This window comes from Hippichthys cyanospilos, chromosome 9 (assembly GCF_059441005.1).
Source record: "Hippichthys cyanospilos isolate Australia breed blue-spotted pipefish chromosome 9, RoL_Hcya_1.0, whole genome shotgun sequence".
Lineage (NCBI taxonomy): Eukaryota > Metazoa > Chordata > Actinopteri > Syngnathiformes > Syngnathidae > Hippichthys > Hippichthys cyanospilos.
The window spans coordinates 15,516,083-15,537,603 of NC_142377.1; the positions used below are offsets into that span (position 1 = coordinate 15,516,083).

Genomic DNA, 21,521 nt, shown 5'->3' on the forward strand with positions numbered 1-21,521 from the left:
GCAATAGATATGTTGAGACTTCAGAAATGAAAATCATAGTAGAGTTGCTTTATTTTTTCTTTTTAAATAGATAAGATTGCTGTATATTGACTGGTCCGACTTGAAAGGAAGACAAATTGCAAGAAAAATAGTAACATAAACCTGCAATAAAAAAGGCATGGTCATAAATACAAAATTGCGATGGAGTGAAGCCGCATTAACGGAACTGTGACGTAGTGAATGAGCGCTGTACAAACATCTTCCCTGAGCATTTGTAGCTTGCTTCCATTTCATGTATTTCAATAAAATAGTGAGGGGAATTTTCTTGGCCAAAAAGAGATTGATATCCGTCCATGCCTAAATGCAGTAGGGCATGTTCTACCTTGTTGCAACGGCCAATCGTATTGCAGCAGATTTGTCACTGACGGGCACTTTTCAATGTTTGAATTTTGCATTTTCTTTGTAAGATTATTTATGTGGAATTTGTGTAGATGAGCGGTCCCTTCTGGGATGTTTAATGTATAAATATATGCAGATATTCAATGAATACATTATTTATATTACAAATGACAACATCAGTCAGGAAAACTGGAATCCACTAGAAATTAAACGGATTCAAAAATAATGGAAATGAATAAGTAAACACGAGTGCCAGAATGAAATACGCTCAAATGTGATTTGTGGAAATGGGTGAGCGCTCGTACATGACAGAAATGGAACCACGGGCGTCGACCTGGGGCGCTCTCTATAGGCCGAATGAAGAACTGCACGAGTGTAACGCCTGCCCCTCCTCACCCCTCTCCTCCCATCCCCTTCCCCCCTCCGCGTGGAGCCTGAGCTGCATTCCTCTTCTCTCCAGTCACACGCAGGGAGCCGCCGAAGAGAGAGCCCCAGTCACGCCGTGACCAGAGTGGAAATGTCCCCAAGTTTTGGAATTTAAACCATGGCGAGGATTTCTTCGCTGCGGATCACTTGACTGGTAAGTGGCGTGAAAACTCTGGCGTTGCGCTCTGAAAGGAGCCCGATCTGCATTTTTTAGGAACCGAAGCCGGTTGGCGTATTAGGCTTATGCTGCTCTTGTGCAGCTCTGCACCGCGCGGTGGCTCGATTGTATCCCCAACAGAACCGCGCCGCTCCTGGTTTCGCCCTTCGGCCCCTGTTTGAAATTCTGGGCGCGCCACTCAGAGCCAGGCGTGAATATAGACTCGAGATCCAACAGGCAAAGTCTTTTTCAGCTTGACTTGGGGCACACTGAAGAACTCAAATCGAAGCTTTGCCAACTTGATCGGAAAACGTCGACTTTAGTCTTCCCGGATCTTCTCTTCTGGTCCCGATGCAGCGATCGCGGTAGCGTGCGCAGCCCGGAGTCATTTGGACTTTTCTGCCATGTCAAAAAATGTTGCAATGGCACAAGCAGGAGGCTCCCGGAGTGATGTTTGTTGACACGGAGCAGCTAGCCGCCTCGCTGGCTGTTGGAATGCAACCTCCGGCGTTTTCACGTCCACAATTCAATTCGCGTTTGACACTCTTGTCAACTGCAAGCACTTACTTTGTTTGTTTATTTCTTCTCGATTGCGACGCAAGGGGACCTCCCTACGGGATGAAGCCGGATTTCTCCGAAGGGACGTGCTTGGTCCCCCCCTTCTTCACCCACGATCAATACCCTTATTAGCTTTGAAATCATTACAATCGTGTTGGCGCGGCGTTAAAAAGGGGGCGTTAATGCAATTTGTAAGCTTTGTTATTCGACAGTAATTGAGCAGGCAGAGAGCGGAGTCTGTGGGTGTGTGGAGTGCGCAATGCTTGGCAGCTCATTGCAAAGCCTCGTTGCTCTGTGGGATTCTCCACACTCCCTTCTTTGTCGGAATAAAAAGTCAAATTAGACTTATTTGGTGCACTTTGGAAAAATTCTGCGGCACCTTAGAGAGAAATCACTGCACCGTTCCTTTATTTCATTTCAAATAAAGGAGCGTTGCAATGTTACGCACTGTGGTTAACTTAACCTCGCAAGTGCTTAAGCGTGCTCAGGAAGCCGGTGTGAAGACAATATGAGTAACTTATAAGGAACATGGCCCCATTGTGCCCATATTCAGTCACGCGGCAGCTTATTATTGGCAGTGCGATGCCACCGAGCACTCACAATCGAACAGGTGGCGATTCAAGCATGACGGTGTTTCTTTAACCGTTGACATCCGCCGCTATACTTTAACCCAGACATTCTCGAATGAGGGTTCGAGTACCCCAGGGGTACGTGAGTGCACTTTAGGATACTAATTTGTTACTTTGACATGTCAAGAAATGCACATTCTTTTCAAATTAAGAGCAAATTAATTCCTACACGAAGAAGCATGGCTTATTCTCGTGTGCGAAATGCTGTTTTCTCTTTGTTGTCATTGTTGTCATGTTTGTCCATTCAAAAGTGCTTCCTTCGCTGGGAAAATATTTCGCAGTTAAAAAGTAAAGGTTAAGAACCAACAATACTTTGGCCCACTCAAATCAGTGTCACTTTATAATGGTAGTTAGTTCATGATGATATTATCAACAAATGAAAAACAGCTTTTGACATGGCAAATAGTTTGGGTTTTGACACATTTTTATGGTGGTCAGAAATTCTGTGATCCACCATAAAATCTTTGCACCTGCACTGAACATGAGCCCATCTCTAAATTCTGAACCATAAGAAAAGCAATTTGTTGGAAGATGATTATTTCTAAAGCGGTTACTTGTGAATCATTCATGCGATTTGTTCACAATGTGTGCCCTAACACAGAGAACAAATGAAGGGAAACCCGTTTTTATGTGTAAAAATTAATCTTGTTCAACAGTTATGAAAGGAAATTTGCATTTTTTGGAGAAGTCTTTGAAATGTAGACAACACACTTACTAGCAGAAAACAAACAAACAAACAAAAAAAGCCGCAGGCCACGTAAAAAAACTGGACTGTAGGCCACAAATAGGCCCAGTGCCTTAGTTTGAACACCCGCCTTCTTGTCGTGTTTAATTTTATATTATTTTTCATCAGCCAATCTGTGTCAGTGCAGGTGCTAAATTCCCCACCCCTGGTTGCCTCCATTGAATGTGCTACGCCGCGATCTGCAATCATAAGCCAAATCTGCAACCTTGCATGACATTTACATGATTCCTACAAGCCAGCCAGAAAATGACTAGCAATTTGCCTTCATCTTTCCTAATTATGATACATATCTGCCCACAATAGAGCAGCGATGTCATGAGTTTTCAAAGCCTGCGCTGCATCTGGCTCGTCCGCTGGCGTTGAGGCTCAATCTGTGATGTCCAAACTTTGGAATTCTCGCTGACATGTGCACTTTGCACCCCTCTGTTTCTGCTTTTGTGTTGTCGCCCCCCCCCCCCGTCCCCTCCCTTCTGCGGGCATTCCTCTGGACTATTCTATGAGCGGGATAGTTAAGTTCTGATTAGATTGTAGATGGATGACAAAGCAGAAGAACCGTGCAGAAGTGAGAACGGAGTAGGGATAGGATGAGACACGAATCCGACGAGGCGAGATGTCTCACGAGATTGAGTCCGCCAGATTGAGACGCGACAAGATTTCGGCAAAATGTGTTTTTATAAAATAATGCCCCAATTATATTTTCCAGTTTTCAATTTTTTGTTGTTGTTGCGCGAACTCCTAAAAAATTAACACTTTAGTGTGTAAATGTAAACATAAATAGTATAATCACTTTTGTTACAAGCTCCTTTTCTAGCTTCAAATGAGCTGGTTTTCACAAAATTCACTCAGCTCGAGGTAGCTGTGGTGGTTGGCGTAATCTTTTTTGAAGTTTACAAACTTTTTTCTGATATACCAATATTTTACCATTCTTATCTTCAACTGGAAAACCAAAATATCCCTAAACAGATTCTTTGAAAGTAATTAGCACATCCTGTAAAAAAAAAAAAACAAAAAACAAAAACAAAACCTATCAGTCCCCTATATATATATATATATATATATATATATATATATATATATATATATATATATATACCTATCAGTCCCCTATATATATATATATATATATATATATATATATATATATATATATATATATATATATATATATATATATATATTTTTTTTTTTTTTTTTTTTTAAACTTAAATTTGAACTGTGGGATTTTAGACAGATGTCCCCATTTTTTTCCGATCACACTTCAAAAGTGATCAGTAGCAACTGCAACCATGTTTTGATTTACGTCCATTAAACTGTCACTGAAAATTAATCCGACTGCTCTTGGGGGCAATTGATTACTGCTAGCTAGCGGCTAAGCTATTCTAGAGGCTGCGCTAAACACTGGTAACAGGCACCGTACAATTAAGCCTTTTTTTAGTGGCCCGAGTTTGCGATTGAACGTGATTTCACAGCAGTGCTTTTGTTTATATCGGGATTTGGGACTCGCCACAGAGGAACACTTTGTGCAATCTGCTGTAGAAAAAGTTGTTGTGCCATGCTTCTGGGAAGAACTTCAAAATAAAAGCATGCAGGAGTCTTCATATCAATACGGTATTTGTTATTGTAAGGTTTATTTTGAAGCCTTGGGTGGCCTCCTCACCACGTTTGGTGGCGTGTTTTACTCTCACGCAATGCATTCTGCTGTGTATTCCATTTCACTTGTGGCCCAACAAGCCCAAAAAAAAAAAAAAACATCTCGCACTGTAACGGACGCAAAATCTTTGAATCTCGCGAGATCTCTTCTTCTTATTCTGCTTGAATATATGTATATTGAGATCACACACAAATTTGTGTGTCTATTTTGAGCCTGTAAAAGCCAGCCATCTCTCTCAGTCTCCTTTCCGGTCCGGTTCTTCCCGACCTTTTGATGCCACTCAGGATTTAGTCACGTCTTCTTCCCTTCACGCTCAGGTTTTCCTCTCGGCGCATTCTGTCAGGAGCGTCTAGCTCCCTCCTTTCACGCCGACGCGCGCCGTCTTTTGTGCGCTCTCTCGCTCCTTTCGTTTCCGCTGTTCTCCCTCTGTCAAGTTACACGCACATTCCCGCCGCACATATGTGAGACTCAACCATGCTGCCTCGCCTCTTTGACGAGTTCGCTTGAAAAGTCCACCATCTTCCTCAATGTTTTCCTGGCATACTTGTAGAAGGAATTATGCTGTTATGTAGCTCAGTACATAAAGAAACACTTGTGGAGTTTCCATCCAGCTATTTTTATTTGAATTTCTAAGAATTGCAAACATAAAGCTGAATGGAAGCCCTAAAAAATTGGAGGAAAAAAAGCGTAACATTTTCAAAGGACGTTTTTATGCTTGGAGGGGTGAATTTTCCAGTGTGTTGATGAAACTAAAATGAATTTTCATCCATTCATCCATTTCTTTAGTTGCTTATCCTCACTAGGGTAGCTGGCTTGCTGGCGCCTATTCCTGCTGTCTTCGGGCTGTAGGCGGTGGACACCCTCAACTGGTTGCCAGCCAATCGCAGGGCACGCAGAGACAAAAAACATTCACGCTCCCAATTACTATTTAGAATGTCCAATATATCTTCCATGAATGTAATTAGGAATGTGGGAGGAAACCGTAGTGTCTGGAGAAAAGCCACATGGGCACGGGGTGAACATACAAACTCAAAGGCTGGAACCAGTATCTAACCCGGGACCTCTGAACTGTGAGACGGGCGTGCTAACCAGTCTTCCACCTTTCCACGGAAATACACACTTTGTCCTTGAATATAGCCTTTGGGACTAAACAATGGACCCGATGTCTTATCACACATTTTCCTTGACATTACAACACATATGCACAGATTGTTGGCGGAAAAATAGCTGCGGATATAAACTAAGAGGTATTTGGGGATAAAGAATATGACATATTTCTAGAATTTTTAAAAGAAGTGAATTTTACCACAGGAAGGTACCTAGATCCCGGAATGACGTGGCGGTCTCCTTATCTCTTGTGGGCTCGGTATGCAGTGAATGCTGACACAATTGTTTTTCCAAACCAACAATCTGTCCATGATTCCTTTTGCTGACTGTTAGCCAAGTGTCTTGAGGCAAAGATTCACTTTCATGTGAGGTAGAAGTCCAGTATCCTCTCTCAATATTCACAAAACATTAACAAACGGAAGCAAGCATATGTTGCAAATCCGTTTTGCACAGTTTGAAAGAATTGTCTTAAAAATGTCAAAATAACCGATATTGGGATTGTGATCTAAAATAAAAGAATATGTCGATGTCAGAGGTAGTTAAATGTAATATCTATGCTCACATCAAAGGAAACAATTGAAGTGTTCACACTAAATGTCCACATTGAACGCTAACGCTAAAAACAATGCTTACAAAATAAGCTATTTTAAGGCCCAACATATAATGTACCGTATCTTTTTTTTTTTTTTATCGCACCGCACCACAATTTTCCTCACAGGAGTAGCTACATTATTATAATTGAAAGAAAAGTAATGTATAAGATAAAAAGGAGAAAGTCTGCCGGATTGACCGGATGCATTGATGTATGAGTTGGTGCAATAGTTAAGCCATATTTGACCACATTGGTGTATTACTGGAGTTAGTGCTCTAGTTTAGTCTCATTTAGTTGTATTTGTGTGCTAATTGATGCAACAATTAATGGTGTTGACCATGTTTGTGTATTATTTGGCACAAATTGGTGCAATAGTTGCCTTTGACCGCATTGGCGTGTTACTAGGTGCAATAGTTAAGTCAAATCTGACCAGATTGGTGTATTACTTGGTGGAATAGTTTAGTTTCGTTTGGTTGCATAACGTGCATTTGTGTACTAATCGATGGAAATCATTTAATGGTGTTGACCATGTTTGTGTAATATTTGTCACACACCAGTGCAATAGTTGCGTTTGACCGCATTGGTGTATTAGTTGGTGCAATAGTTAAACCATGTTTGACCACACTGGTCTGTTAGACGCAATAGTCTAGTCGCATTTGTGTATTAGTTGACACGATAGTTTAATCGTGTTTGACCATCTTTTTGCATTGGTAGGTCTAATAGTTTAGTCCCGTTTGACCACGTTTGTGTTTTGGTTGAAACATGAATGCGGTTTAGTCACGTTTGGCCGAGTTTGTGTGTGGCCTTTTGTTACATGTGCTGGCCCTGTTGCTCATTCCCTCGGTTTGAAGGTCTCAATATTTTTCCTACCTTGTGTACCATCGTCATTTTTCTTTTCCCTTCAGTTGGAGTGTTTTTCTTGAGTCTCTGTGGGGTTGTTTTTTGGTACCCTGAGGCAAGGATCCATGCAGCAGCAGCAATATTAAAACACACCAAAGAGGGACCAGCAGCAGAGCTAAAGGACCTGTTATACGCACGCACACACATGCACAGCTCGGCTCGTTGCTAACACCTCTCCAGTCGACAAGCCCCTAATATGAAATAAACTCACTCGCCAATACCTGGCGGGCCTGTCTTGACTGGCTGTTCAAATAGAAATGACCTCCATTTGGACCAAATGAATAGCTGGGATTGAGATTTGAGAGTCAGTGGGCGGCGCTGAGTGGCAAAATACTAGCGCATTACAAATCATATCTCAGGGTGCGAGTGCAGGTGGGCCCGCAGCATCAACCCTCATCAGTGCCAATTTGAAGGCTACCAAAGCTGTCAAAAGATTTTCAAGGATTGAAGCTGCTGGGTTATTGAGCGTTTCAAAAATAAATGGGTGAAATAAAGCATATGCACAATAGGCGGATTTCAAAGGAAAACAAAGTGTGTATTACGTGATCCTGTGACCTTTTCCCAAAAAGATCCTTTGTCAGTCCCCTACTTCAGGCAAATCAAAAAATATGAGCAGTATAAGGACACAGCTCAAATATCAGCGCCAGAGAAGGGCAGCCTTATTTTTTCCCCCCTGTCTCAGATTCAGTCTTGCTCAGCCAAGTGAACTGTCTGTTATGTATAATTAATTTTCCCTCCTCTCCCAGTTTATTTTTATCACCCACTTTTAACCATTCCTTCAAAGGACCCCTTCCTCGCTTCCGTCCTCCACAGTGCCTGCTGAAAGTGACAGCTGCTCGGCTAAGGGGGATGCTGTTTGAAGCAGATAGTAGAAAGGTCCCTCGTTCGAGATGATTTGGAACAGAAACATCTCTCTCTGCTCTGCTGACGGAATCAAAAAGGTGCCTGCTAATCTGGCTGCAAATTGAAAATAGTATCCACCTCCACTCGAGTCTGCGTGGGCCTGTTGGGAAACAGGATTTCCATGTTGGAAAGGTTGTTTGGTGGAAATCCAGTTTATACTGTGAAGCGGGATAAGGACACAACATCTATCAACCCGTTTGTCGATAACATTTTCAGTTTTGAGAGTTGCTATTTTTAAGGATTGTGGCTAAGTGGTGAATGGCTAATGGTAAATTTGGCTTGGTAACACTAAACGGGTTAAGTCTGGTACTTTTTAATAGTTAAACCTTTGTGGTCAAACCTCAAAAAGTATTTTTATTTTTATTTTATTTTTCTTTTATTCGAAGCTAGTAGGGATTTTTGATGCTTTTTTTCGAACGATATCAGTACGAGTATCCAAGTCTTGAGTAGTCACAGATTTAACACCAAGTACTATACTTTTGATGTGCAAAGGTTGCCTCCATTAAAACAATAACATGATTTGAAATAAACCTATTACAATACAGCATTTTTTCTTTGTGCTGCATTTTGATCATTTTTGGATAATTTTTTTTCCTCATGACTCTCACAGTATTTTAGCCAATGGATGACACACTCCTGCAATGGTTCTCAATTACAATATGTTTTCAGCCAAGTACCCCTTCATCAGTGCAAAGAATTTTTGGTTAAATAAAAAGACTTAAAACATATCATCAGGAACTGATTTACTAAACTTTAGAACCTTTCAAACTTCATTTGTATTTGTCAACAAAAAAATAATCAAAATGAAGTGTCCCCTTTTGGATCATAGGCACGTTCTTTGAGGATGTGTTTGAATGTCATCCTTTGGCATATCAACACGCGATTTAGTCACAGTCAAAGTGACAATTGTGCCTGAAGGTGCAACGAGCCAGTATTGACTGTGTTTCCTTTTCTGACCCGCTGGCCCCAAGTAGAAATCGCACCGCCTCCTGCAGCTCGCAGGCGCACCCGGCTCCTTCGCTTGCATGCTAACGCTCTCGTCAGCATTCTGTCCGTCTTCCCAAACTCTGAGTCAGGCTGGCCGCTTTGGGTCCCCCGCTTGCAGTCACATAAATAAAGAAATAAAAAAAAAAAAAGATGCCAATCCTTATTGCATTTTCTCCACTGCAGAAGATCTGGGACTTTCCCATCGATCATCAAGTCCTAAGTCCTTCTTGTGTCTAATGCTAACTTTGCCACTTGTGTTAACTGATTATGTTAATATAGTTTTTCTTTCATTTCTCCTTCATGTTGATTTCCCACTGGATGGCAATGAATAGTTATCATCGGGTAACTCTAACCTAAAGTACAACTACACTCCTAAAGTTATCGAGGGTAGAAATTAGATAACTAAAGTAATCGATTTCTTTATTAATCATTGCAAGTTACCTAAATTGATCAACATAAAGTAACTGATTACTTTTGCATTTAATTTCCTAAAGTAATACTATAAAAATAGCCATTTAGACCCTTCTTTAGCCAAATACTTAAAACATGGAAATTGCAATCACATGGGATTTAATGTCTTGACAAAAGAAAAGACTTTGTTGGTTAAACATGGTAAAAATCAATCAAGCAAGCAATTACACATTGTCTGTATAATGTAGCTGTTTAAATGTCTACCATCTGTCTACCATCAAACTTTTGATTTTGTTTCCACAGAGCGCTGCCAGCCATGTCAAAATTTTGGTATATACCGCGGGCCGCAAAAATGTGGATGGTGGGCCGCAAATATCCCCCAGGCCGTAGTTTCAAACGGTCGAAAGGCAAAAATTCTGTGGGTTTCGGCCATTTTAAGACGCTATAAACGATCAACCGATAGTTGAAAGAATATCCTGTTTTTGAATGACGAGTTGAAAATCAAACTTGTCTTATTTTTATCGGACCAATCAACTTAATAATCGTCATGTTAATCGATCATTAAAATCATCTTTTTTTGGACCCCCTTTGCTGGTAAAATGCGTTGTTGGCTTCATCAAGTGTTAGCCACGGTCAGCCTTTCCAGATAGTCCTCACCAACCCCACCAAAATCTGCTGGTCTCGAGAAAATCTTTAATCCCAAGTGGATGTCTGGCCCCACCTGTCAGTATCATCTGCAGAGACTGCGCGCTTGCGATGCCGAGATGTTCTGAACGTCGGGCTGAGGGAGCCTACCGGTTATTTACTATGCTCACTAGAGTCTGTCTGCCTCTTCAGGCATGTTTGGCTTGTTAATGAGAATCACCATGCGAGCGTGTGTGAGAGTGAGAGAGGAGGCAGCGCAACGCGGGTGTGTGCGTGTGCATGTATTAGCATGGAGATAAGCTGCGAATCGTCGGCGCGCGCCCATTGATGTGCACAGGAGGAAAATATACGGGATGCTATCGGAAACGTACACGGGGACCCGTGTCCAACGTAAGGGAACTATCACAGTAGAGGAGATGAAAAGGGAATCGGGCACACAGCTATTTATCCTTGCGATTAATGTTAATCACAGGCAGCGACTTGTAATTGCTCTCTTTTTTTTCTGTTAGCCTTTCGGTCTGTGGCTTTCCACTCCATTTCTTTGGAATATCATCACCTTTTCTTGTTGGACACACAACCTGCTGCTTTTTGTGGTGTTTACCCAGGGAAATGTTAAATTATTCAGTCGCTGTACATCCTAGCTCTGTACATGAGATGTATAGAGGTTAGACCTTTAAAGCGGAGCGCTTGGCGATGGGAAGCTTGACTTTGGGCTAGAATATAAATCTGCGTCTTTATAGGCCTGTTATCAGACCCTTACTAACAAATATGGTCTTGTTTCACTTGACACTGGTTTTGGGGAGACTGCATACCCTTAAACCATTTTTCTGCATTCTCTTAGATCCTAGCAGAGTTGTTAAATAAGTAATGTAATGAATAAATGAGTGAAATGCAATCTTACTCATTCGAGAGGCAATGATGAATTGATACCAATAGATTACTACAATAGATTAGTTAAGTAATCCATAATTATTTTTTCAATTATCTAACAATCATTTAGAAACATAAAATAGTCCAATAGGTTTGAATTTCAGCCTCTTGACATGACATATTTATTTTTTTAGTCCTCTTTGAAAGCAGATTGATTTTGTTTGTGTTAGGGGTGTGAGATTATAGCTAAAAGATAAAATCATTTTTTTCAGTCATTCCAGACTATTATGATTTTAATCGATTTTAATTTAGGTAATAAACCTCACAAACCTTTATTTGAAGGTTTGGTTTATGCAAAAAAAAAAAAAAAATCCCGTCTTCAGACAAAGAGAATGTATTCTGATTTTAGTTCAGTGTTAATGTAAACTTATTTCATTGCTTGTGCATAAAATGCTCAAAAGGGTCAAAATTAAACGTGCTGCAGCCCACCTACCTAGCATTTTGACACTTGTGCAAAACCTTGATTTCACAATTTCAGTCATTTTCAAACCGTGTTGGTCTTACGTCGGGCTGTCACAGACAATTAATCGACAAGTAATTGATGATCAAATTAATTGATGACTGTTTTAACAATTATTGTCAGATTTCTTTTAGATTTTTTTGCATTTTTTTTGGTGTGCGATTAAAGTTTGTTGCAGTTTATTTAGTATTGTTTACTGGAAGAAAAAAACAACAATTAAGCAATGCCACACAGATTTAGTTGAAGCTTGAGTTATAACATTTTCAAAGTAAAAGCAGTGTTTGCAAATGTTTTTTTTTTTGATAAATTAAAATTAAATTGCATCCGATTATCCGATTAATCATTAAATCAAAAAATAATCAATTCCCAAAATATTCGCAAGTGAACACTTCCCAACAACTTGTCAATCTATGTATCTTTGTAATCCTCATTCGTTGAATTTCCTCACAGGGCTGAGGAAACATGTCGAGACTTCAACCTTGCTGTATCTAAATGACAAACCAATAGTGATAGCGAGACTTTTCCCGAAGAGCCTTACAAATTCCTTTCTGGGAACTGGAAACACCACAAAATTCACCGTCCTCTTGGGATCTCTGTAATACAGTGCGGTTAATATAAGACTCAGGTCATTAAAATTACATATAAAGTTCAAAACTGCATTACAGATGTTACCGAAGAAACATGGCCTACACTTCCTCCCACTTCTTTTATTTCTTCAGCGTCTTTGTCAGCTATTGTGCTATTCTCAATGGCTTAAGGAGGGAGAAGTGATGAGTAGCCTGCCAAGTTGCTCTTCCATTGTGCCGTGGCATTGTGCCATGTCAGCCATATACATAAACATTTTCCTGTTGGCCTCGCCTCCTCAGTGTAAATTTGGGATTTCAGAGGTCGCGTGTGCTTTGCTTCGGTGATCTTCCGAAGTTACTCCTGGCGATCTTTCCGTTCTCATTCAAACAAGTCAGTGCACCTTCCTCTAACATCCAACACCGCGCGCCAGAAATATTCCTTTCTCCTGTCTTAGTGGAAACATGTGGTCCAGGACCATAAAACATGTCCCCCTCCCTTTCCTTCCTTCCAAAGCTAGTTAAGAAAACCACACAGCGCCATGTTGTTCAAAACGGTGGTGACTGCTCAAGCCTAATTCTTTTGGCAGACTTCGGTTGCCGCGATTCTACAACAGCACAAGTCCCGGGGGGGCTTTTAAGTCCTCTATCCTTCCCTGACCCCCCGCTGAGAAGAAGCATGCAGAGCAGGAGGCTCTGGGAATAAGTACTCCAGGCCAGACAATGGTGGACTGGTAGGATTGGGTGGGGGCCATAGATTTGGAGGGAAAAAGCAGTAGGGGAAAGATGCCCTAGATCTATACGGTTGAGATAAAGGGGGTCAAAGGTTAGAACCATCCCTTGTTTAAAGGTGGAATTCTCTCGAAGAGGTTTTATTGGCAGGGCCCTGAGCAGCCATGGGTGAGTCACCGGATTTTATGCTGGGGGTTGGGTATTTAGCTTGGTGTTACGATGAGGCCCACATTAATATCCTATTATGATGTCAGCTGTGGCCCGGGTTTCCATACTGAGAGTCATTTGTGTTCCACGGGCCTACGCCGACATATATTATGAATCCATTTCGCAGTAGTTAGTAGCCGGGCTGCACCGTTTCGAACACTGAAAATTAATATTGCCCGGTGAAAATGGGATGAAAAAATAGCTTTTTCGGACAAAACAATACGCCCGAAAACGGATGTTATGATGAAGCGAAAACCAGGAGACATCTGTCTGAAAGAGGCGTCACTTGGTAGGCGGCAACTGGGAAGCATTTCAGCAGGTTGGAAAAAAACCACGGCCAAGCTTCCGCTTCTTACCTATCAAGGAATACGAACAACAATAACGATGAGAAAGATGTGAAATTATTTGTCTGATATTTTAATCGGTCCATCTTGCCACTTTTGCGATACCCAATCAAATAGGCTTCTGTCTCCCTTTTTAGTATGTCAGTGAATCAAAAATAAAAAGAAGTAAAGCCACCTGGAGCACATTCTAATTAGTCTCTTTTTTTGTCCTTTGAAGTGTTTGCCATTTGCGTTTCGGTCAAACATTTTTATTTGATTGCATCTCGAGTTAATAGAGTCTTCAACTGGTTCTCAGCACTTGGATAAATGTGTGCCACCAGTCTGACTGTATAGTTTTCCATGGCAGACAAGGTGACTGAGCATGTGACAAAGCAGCCAGCGAGCATAGCGGAATGCAGCAGCCATTTGCCTCTATGGGCCACTGCATTCCAAATGAAATGGGCTGTGTAACTTGTGACTAGTGTGATGTGCTGATGCGTAGCAGCTGGGAGGAGTTTCCGCCTTCCTCTCCGCTCATCCCTCTCCCAGGGCCGACTTCCCTCCTTGCATCACCGAGATGTATATTTTCCTTGGTTTCCATTACGCGCGAAGGAATGTGTCCCGGTTCTTCTCTTGAGCCCGCTGTGACCTCACTTGGCTCCGTAAATAAAGCGACATGGCGCGCTAGGAGCACGACCGTCCGCGACATCCTTCTGACAGATGGTAGCTGCCCGACGGAAAGGCAACACCGACTGTTTATTGGAACAATGACAGGACAGCGGTATTGTGTTTGGGACACGCCCGTTTGCTTGCAAATCGCATAGTTTGTCCTCCCAAAACTAAAAATGTAACGTGTCAAAGGCACCGTCTTACGAAACGCGAAACGAAACACTGTGTTTTCCGATTCAAGAGGCGCAGCCCATCCTGCCCCGGGCAATCAGTGCTTCATTCAAAACTTGGCTGCTGTACAGGTACATGTGAACAAGTAGCCCATCTCCCAGTCTGCCTGTAGGCGCATCAACATAAAAGCCTTGAGCATTTTTAGATTTGCGGATGGGTGGGAATGGGGAAATCTGAACAAAATGACGACGGAGGCTGCGCCTCGGCCAGGCGCAGCTGCCGAACGCAGACAACAGAAGAGGGAGAGAGGGAGGGAACTTGGCAGAATGGGCACACTCGGAGAGTTTGAGCAACAAGCCAATATTAATGTTGTGACGAGACACGCTTGCTTGGAAGGTGGGGTGGGGAAAATGTAAGAGTGGGAAAAGACGGATGGCATAGGCTGAGTCAAAGTCAGCCCCGCCATGTTGTTGCTACTTCTTTTGTTTTATTCTGCACTTCTATCGGACCAGAAATTGGGTTTCACAGAAAGAGAATCATTTTTCAAAATCTAACTGATTACTGCAATACACCTTGAATAATTTGCATTTTTTACCCACGTGAAAGGCCCCAAAAACATCCGTCCATACTATACAGTTATTTAAAAAAAAAAAAAGTATTTATCGACTTATATAACCAAGATGCTAAAAAAAATGATGTACTTTGACACCCATGACAACAAAAAATGTCCTAAAATGTTGTTTCTAATTTCGGGAGAAAAAAACCAATACATTTTATTATACGCTGTCTGTTGCCGGTATTAACTCATTCCAAAGACATTTTTCAATGTATTTTAAGAGTCCAAACATTCAATCCAAGGCATTTGATAATTGATTACTGTAGGCCATTAAGTGCTAAAAAAGTTGATTACAGTGTTAGTAGCTAGCAACACTCAAGCGTCGCAGATGAGAGCCGCCAAATATGCTTTTCGAATGCAAACCGTTGCAAGCACATCTTGATCCTGATTGGCTAACGGTTGCTGTTCCTTTGAATCACTTTTTTTTTTTAAACAAACTAAGCCTACTCAAATGTTTATTTTGTCTCATAGTCCAAATTTTATACAAAGATTGGCCTTAAAAACAAACAAGCTGCTTTTTAAGGCTGTCTTTTGGGTTCATATTCTAAACTGGACTTTTCCTTTGAAGAAATTTGAAATCCCACTTGTAACATGTCAGTTTATATTGTTTTGCCTTTTTTTTTTTTTTAACACGGTCCGTCATCCATGTGATACCGCATATTGCTTGAAGAACCCCATACCCTTGGTGATGCTCACTGGGCTTCTGCATTTTTGTATCCACACAACTGGTCTACTTAATACAACCGGCTCCTCTTCTTTACCAAACGCCGTCATCCGTGTGAAGAGTTCCCATTTTTCCGGGCTCCTTCACCTTCTTATCAGCGAGCCTTGTCTCTTGCCCCCTCACGCTGTCCTCTGCTGTGGAGGATGTGATGAAAATGGCTGTTTAATCATGCAGAGAGGTCAACCAATCAAAGGGCCCGGCTGAGTGATTTAAGGGCCTATTCAGAGCACAGCTGGGGGAATAGGGAAAGGGAGAATGACGTGGCTTGGGTTTTTGATTGCTGTATGGCGCAGGTCGCCTCTCATCCACTTAGCACCGTTTTTGTTTCACCAATAATGGTTTGCGATAGATTGATATTTTACCAGACAGATGGATGGGCAAAGGGGGTCGAGAGCAGATTGACACTGAAAGTAGCAAACCAACTGGCTGGTTATCAGGCGCGAACACGCTGTGCCATTTGCGTAACCTTGTCAACGGTAGCTCATCTTGTAAACTCGGACAGGTTTCTTAACCACAAAGAAACACACTCAAATACGTCACTGTGCACATATGCCGTCTGCCGACGAGACACTTTTTACCTGAGTGTTAATGGTAGAGAATGACAGATGGCTGGGAGGAGCAGGGGTGGTTAGGATGGACAGAGATTATGATTGTGTTCTCTCTAAGTCCTTTTCCACCCCCCAATATCCAGTTTGTGATTTATCACATGGGTTGTCATTGGCATCACCTCTGCCGTTGCGGCTACAACAAAATGCATTACAGTCCATTTGCCTGCACTTATATTGTATTTAACGAAACAAAAATTAACTAAAGTCATTTTTTGAGTTAATCTAGTAACCTTTATGCAGAATGATTGGGCGTTAACCTGTGAACAACCCTCATCTTGAGCAGAATCAATATCCTATGCCCCATGGTACCCCATGGTACCCCATTCACATCCATGTGTACTTTCATACGTGCGGCGGTGCGGAATCAAATAAAGAAAAAATAGAATCACTCTGAAAATAAAAAGTGCACTCTGTGAAACTATGCTTTTTATTCTCTAACATCAATTCTGTTTATTCTTTCTCTTTATTTAATATGCACCAATCGGACCAGCGTTTCCAATTTTATTGTATACTGTAACTATAGAATGACAATAAAGATATTCTATTCTATTCTAGTCATTCTGGTGAGTATCATTGGAGATATTTGCAACTGCATAGAAACATACTTGTATGTTTTTATGTACTTGCAGGTGAAATGCTAAAAACAGCAAATTGCCTCGCAGGGTTTTGACTCGTGCGTTACATTAAGGGAAAAATGACATGCAAAGCATTACCAATTGTTGCTGCGTTGACTGCCTTTGCATGTTTTTCTGATGCTAATAAGCAGGTATCTGGGGAAAAAAAAGAAAAGGCCTGATTATTTTCACTAAAACTTGAAAATACTTTTAACTTTGAACTTTGACATATTGTCGCCATCTGGGTGAAATTTCAGCCCCCTAGTGTCTTTGTTCAGTGCTTTCTCTTTGATGTGAAATTGCTCTGATGGAAAGATGAAAGGATTGGACAAAATACTGCAAAGATTAAACATACTTGTAAATATATTGAAATGTATTTGCAAGTTTGTTCAAATGAGTTTGCCAGTGAAAAATATTCACTCCACATGAGTAGCTCCACCCTCCAAGACATAGATACAAAACGAAAGTATATATTTTTTTTCTGTCTTTGAATTTTATTGAAGATGTGTAGGTACTGTAGAGTAGAAAAGAGTTTGCGATGAGGTCATTTTGAACGTTCCTCAGAAATAGCCAATCCTCACTCTTTGCGCTTGTCTGACGGATACAGCCACTGAGTTGGTATTAATGGAGTAGCACTCTAGGAGATAGCTGGCCTCCTGCTCTGTCTCTCTTACTGTCCCACCTGCCCCCCTCTAAATTTCCCCGACCTTGCGTCGGCGTGTGCTGATGAGCGCTGAGTGGATCCACTCGTGAGTGGTGTGTGGCGCGCCCGCGTGAGAGCTGGAAGAACGTGGGCGCTCCATTTGTTGTGTAAATGCGAGCCGCTAATTGACTGCCAGGCACGCAGCCTCTCCTTCAGTGGGTGAACCCTGGCCTCCGCTGCGTCCCAGGGATCCTGCCAGGGGAATGCATGCCCCCCTTCCACACAGACCCATTCAAAGCACCCTCCAGTTCTCTGTGTTCCTCTTTTTGGAGCAGGCCTGGCACGGGGCCAACACGAGGATGGCGCACGGTGCACTCATCTGCTCCCTCTGTCTGGCTGTTGAGCTTCTGTAATGAAAAGCCGCCCAGCTTTTTATGCATGGTCGCTCACTGCTCTCTGACATTCTTTGATACCATATTTTATCTCATAAAACACAATGGCGTTCCTCTTTGCCGTACTGGTTTTAATAATGGTCCGGAAGTTTGATCTTCAGTCAAGCGGACGGTGAAATCTTTAAAAAATGGTCAAACCTGCTGCTGTCTGCTGTTAAAGGCAAAGTCTGTGGAACAGTTGCAGTCATCAGAATTAAGCTTGAGTCTATATGAAGTCTGATTTGAGCACTGATGGAACCATACGTGTCTCCCCGTAAACGTGAATGCAGCGCAACAATAATGTATTAGGGCCCAACGGACTCATTAGGCGACCGATATTAGCTCTTTTAAAATCGGCACATTCTTCACGAATGCATTTTGATTGTTGTCGTTTTTACACATTAACACACGGCACAAATAAAAAATAACAATATATAAATATAACGATATATATATAACAATAAAATATAAAATATAACAACACTACCTAAAGAAATGGCAGGAAAAACAATGGACAATTGTTGATTCTGGATTTCAATTAGTCAAATGTTTTGCCTGTAAGCTCCTTCTTTGTTGTTATAAGAGAGCGGAAACATTTCACGGCCCTACACTTGCCACGCTGACTATAAATAAGATTATATGTATATCTAAAATTGTATCCTTTTTAAAATTATCAAAAGAAAATGATATCAATCAATTTTCAACAACTGTTAACTCATTTCTTTACAGCATGTATACAGATTGCAGGTTAGTCTAAAACAGATCAAATTTAAAAAAATGATGGCGATTAATGCCAAAACAAAGACCCCCCCCCCATAAATCCCTAGTTAGGAAATAACTAGCTAAAACTAAAAATATGTATTTGTGGTAGTTAAGCAAGTTGCTTAACTACCACAAATACATATTTAATGACTTTCTGCATTGTCCCCTGTAATTTCCCTGTTTTAGCTCATTTGAAAATTGTTGATTTTTAAAATAATTATTTATTTAATTCATCATGGGAGAAAAACAAGGTTCTCCATAATTAATGCTTGTATGGGACAGCGCCTGGGAATACTGCCTGTTGTTTATGGGAAGCTATAGTAGTAGTTCACTTCGCTTGTTTTCCTGCGGTTGTGGTGGCCAATTACAATCAGCGTCTGTAGTAATTTAGTTGTGACTCGATACAGAAAAACCAGTCCAATTGTGGCTGCTACAAGGCAAATTGTGCAAGTCACTCAAGAGGACCCGGTATTTAATTTTTTAAGAATGCCGTTTAAGAATTTTTAGAAGGAAATGATTCCAAAACTGCAATCAAAATGATGGCGGCCCAGAAAAGAACCAAACACACACAGGATCAGACTCTCATTGTTCTGATTCTCCCAGACTCGTCCATTGTTATGCAGAGGTAAACATTTGGGGACACAGAAAAGAATAGACAAACAAAATGACACTCTGTTTAGACTGCAAATGCAAAAGAGCAACTGTGTTTCGTAACATAACCGTTTTAGACAGCAATTTAAAAAAAAATGGTCATGAAGGTATATTCTATTCATTCTGGAATAATCTCGGCAGCAATCAGTTCTTTCTAAAATGTGTCCATAAGCACCACATGAAAAGCAATTTTTTTTTTTTTCATAGTATGAAACTTCAACGTGACGGACAGTTGTGGCTGATAATAGGAGACAGAGTCAATAGTAAGGGTTTAACATCAAGTGTGCTCCTTTGGTTCGGGCGACAACAACAATAGGATTAGCTGGCACGCTAAATACGGAGGGCCCGGGCCAAGCCTCTTAAACTGTCACAAGGCACATTTCGTGTATTTCAATACAATCACCTGTGATGTCAATGTAGCTTGCTTTTAGAGGGGTGAGAAAAACCTTGGCTCTTTCCTAAACCAAAATAAATACATTCTTTATATCTAAAAACGGATGAGTTTCAATTTCACTTTCTGTTGGTCAGTGGAAGGAAATTGCCTCACAATCACGACATAATAAAGGCCTGCATCAAATAAAGAATAGCTGCTCCAAAAGAGCTTTGACCAAAGCACAGCTAAAAAAAAAAAATGCCATCCCCTTGTTTTTTTTTTACATTTCAGACATCAGACTCTAGGCAAAAAAAATTCTAAACCACAGGTGACAAACTCAAGGCCCGGGGGCCAAATCCGGCCCGCCACTTCATTACATGTGGCTCGGGGAAAGTTGATTTCTCTTCAAGATTCTGGCTGATATAACAGACTTGCAAAATGTCTTCAACTTTTTACAATTTGGTTTGCTGTAAAGCACAGGTGTCAAATTCAAGACATCATTTTATGTGCCCCCGCAAAATGCGAATCATGACTTTAAGGTTCTCACTAAAACATTAAATTTATAAGTTGTCTTCAACTTTAAAAACGTTTTTAGGGAGACAAGCATATTTTCTTCCCAGTCTCGTTTTTACCGGCCTCTGATTTTAGTGTGTGACAAACTCTAAAATTTGGAGATTTATTTGGAGTCGTGTTCATCTTTCGCAGATTGTAAGTATCTTTACAGTTACACTCTCAGGACAGAAAGTATGGCAGGACTAATCTAGAATAGTGGTTCTCACAATGTCCTCCTCTTTGTATTCATTTTATAGCCGAATAATAGCCAACACAAAGCATTTTGGGTGGAAAAAAAAGACTTAAAATTAGAGCCATCCGTGACTGAATCATCTGCTGGAAAATATGCTTCACTAATGACAATAGTTTGGCCATCATTTTCCAAAGTAAAAGCAGATGTTTTCAAATGTCTTGTTTTAATTTAATACAAATATAATCAATGAGCTCTCATAGAATACTACAGAAATCAGAGAATAATTACTACTGAGAGATTGAAATCATAAGATTTTGACAATTTTGAGTTAAAAAATAGGTCTGAACAATTACTCGATTATTAAAATGGTTGTTGATTAATTGCACACTCGATAACTTGTTGATTAATTTTGACAGCTCGGCATACAGCAATTTAAAAACGAGTCACTATAGCGCAATTTAGCAAAGGTTGCTTCATTTTCCAATCAATTTGCCCTTAGTTTGAAAAAGAAAATTTGCTGCTGCTGCATTGGCATTGAAAATCACAGCAGAAATCCTGTTCAAATCTCTCACTTACAGTACTGTATCTCCTGAAGTTCTTTCATGTACTCCAAGGGGTTCTCGTACCACCGATCCAGAATTGTTCGATTTCGAGTTTTATGTTCAATGTTTGATTTTCAGCCAAGCTTAACATTCATGACCGCTTGCTGCAAGTAGGCAATTATTTTAACTAACTCTGTGGATACACGTATGAGAAGGTGCTCTATCTTTACCTCATGTTTATGTTTCCCAACTAAGTGCAATGAGTCAGTGAAGCAGTTAATTCCAAGTGTTGCCCATCAAGTTTGATTCGCTCCTGCAAGAGCAGCGATATACACTTTCCGAGAGTTAAAAGACAAAGGATTTTTACTCGGGCGTACATTTAGTAAAGAAGCGTTAATCTATTGCGCAACATTTAGCAAATGTTTTTCCTGTTGTGATTTGCGCTCCTAATCTCCATGTCTGCGTCGGTTGCCAATAAAGCTTATTGACTATGCAGTGGGAGGGAGGAAGAGGAAGCGAGGCTGTCAAATATGGGGAAAGAAAGTCACACAGACAGGGAAAGAGCAAATTGCTCTTTCCCGCTGCCTGCTGCTACAGCAGCGTTGCAGCCAGACGGGCTGTGTTGACTCTGAGTCAGCAAGACTTGAACTAGGGGGCCTGGTCTGTAG

General features: G+C 41.0%; 1 protein-coding gene across 2 annotated transcripts in view; it reads left to right on the plus strand.

Moving 5' to 3' along the window:
* Nucleotides 1–840: 840 nt before the first annotated feature.
* Nucleotides 841–21,521, plus strand: part of plxna1b (plexin A1b) — a 188,285-nt gene continuing 167,604 nt past the window's right edge. For both annotated transcript variants that reach the window (XM_088422806.1, XM_088422807.1), the window contains exon 1: nt 841–958. The gene's annotated coding sequence lies outside the window, so the exon portion shown is untranslated. The remainder of the gene's footprint in view (nt 959–21,521) is intronic.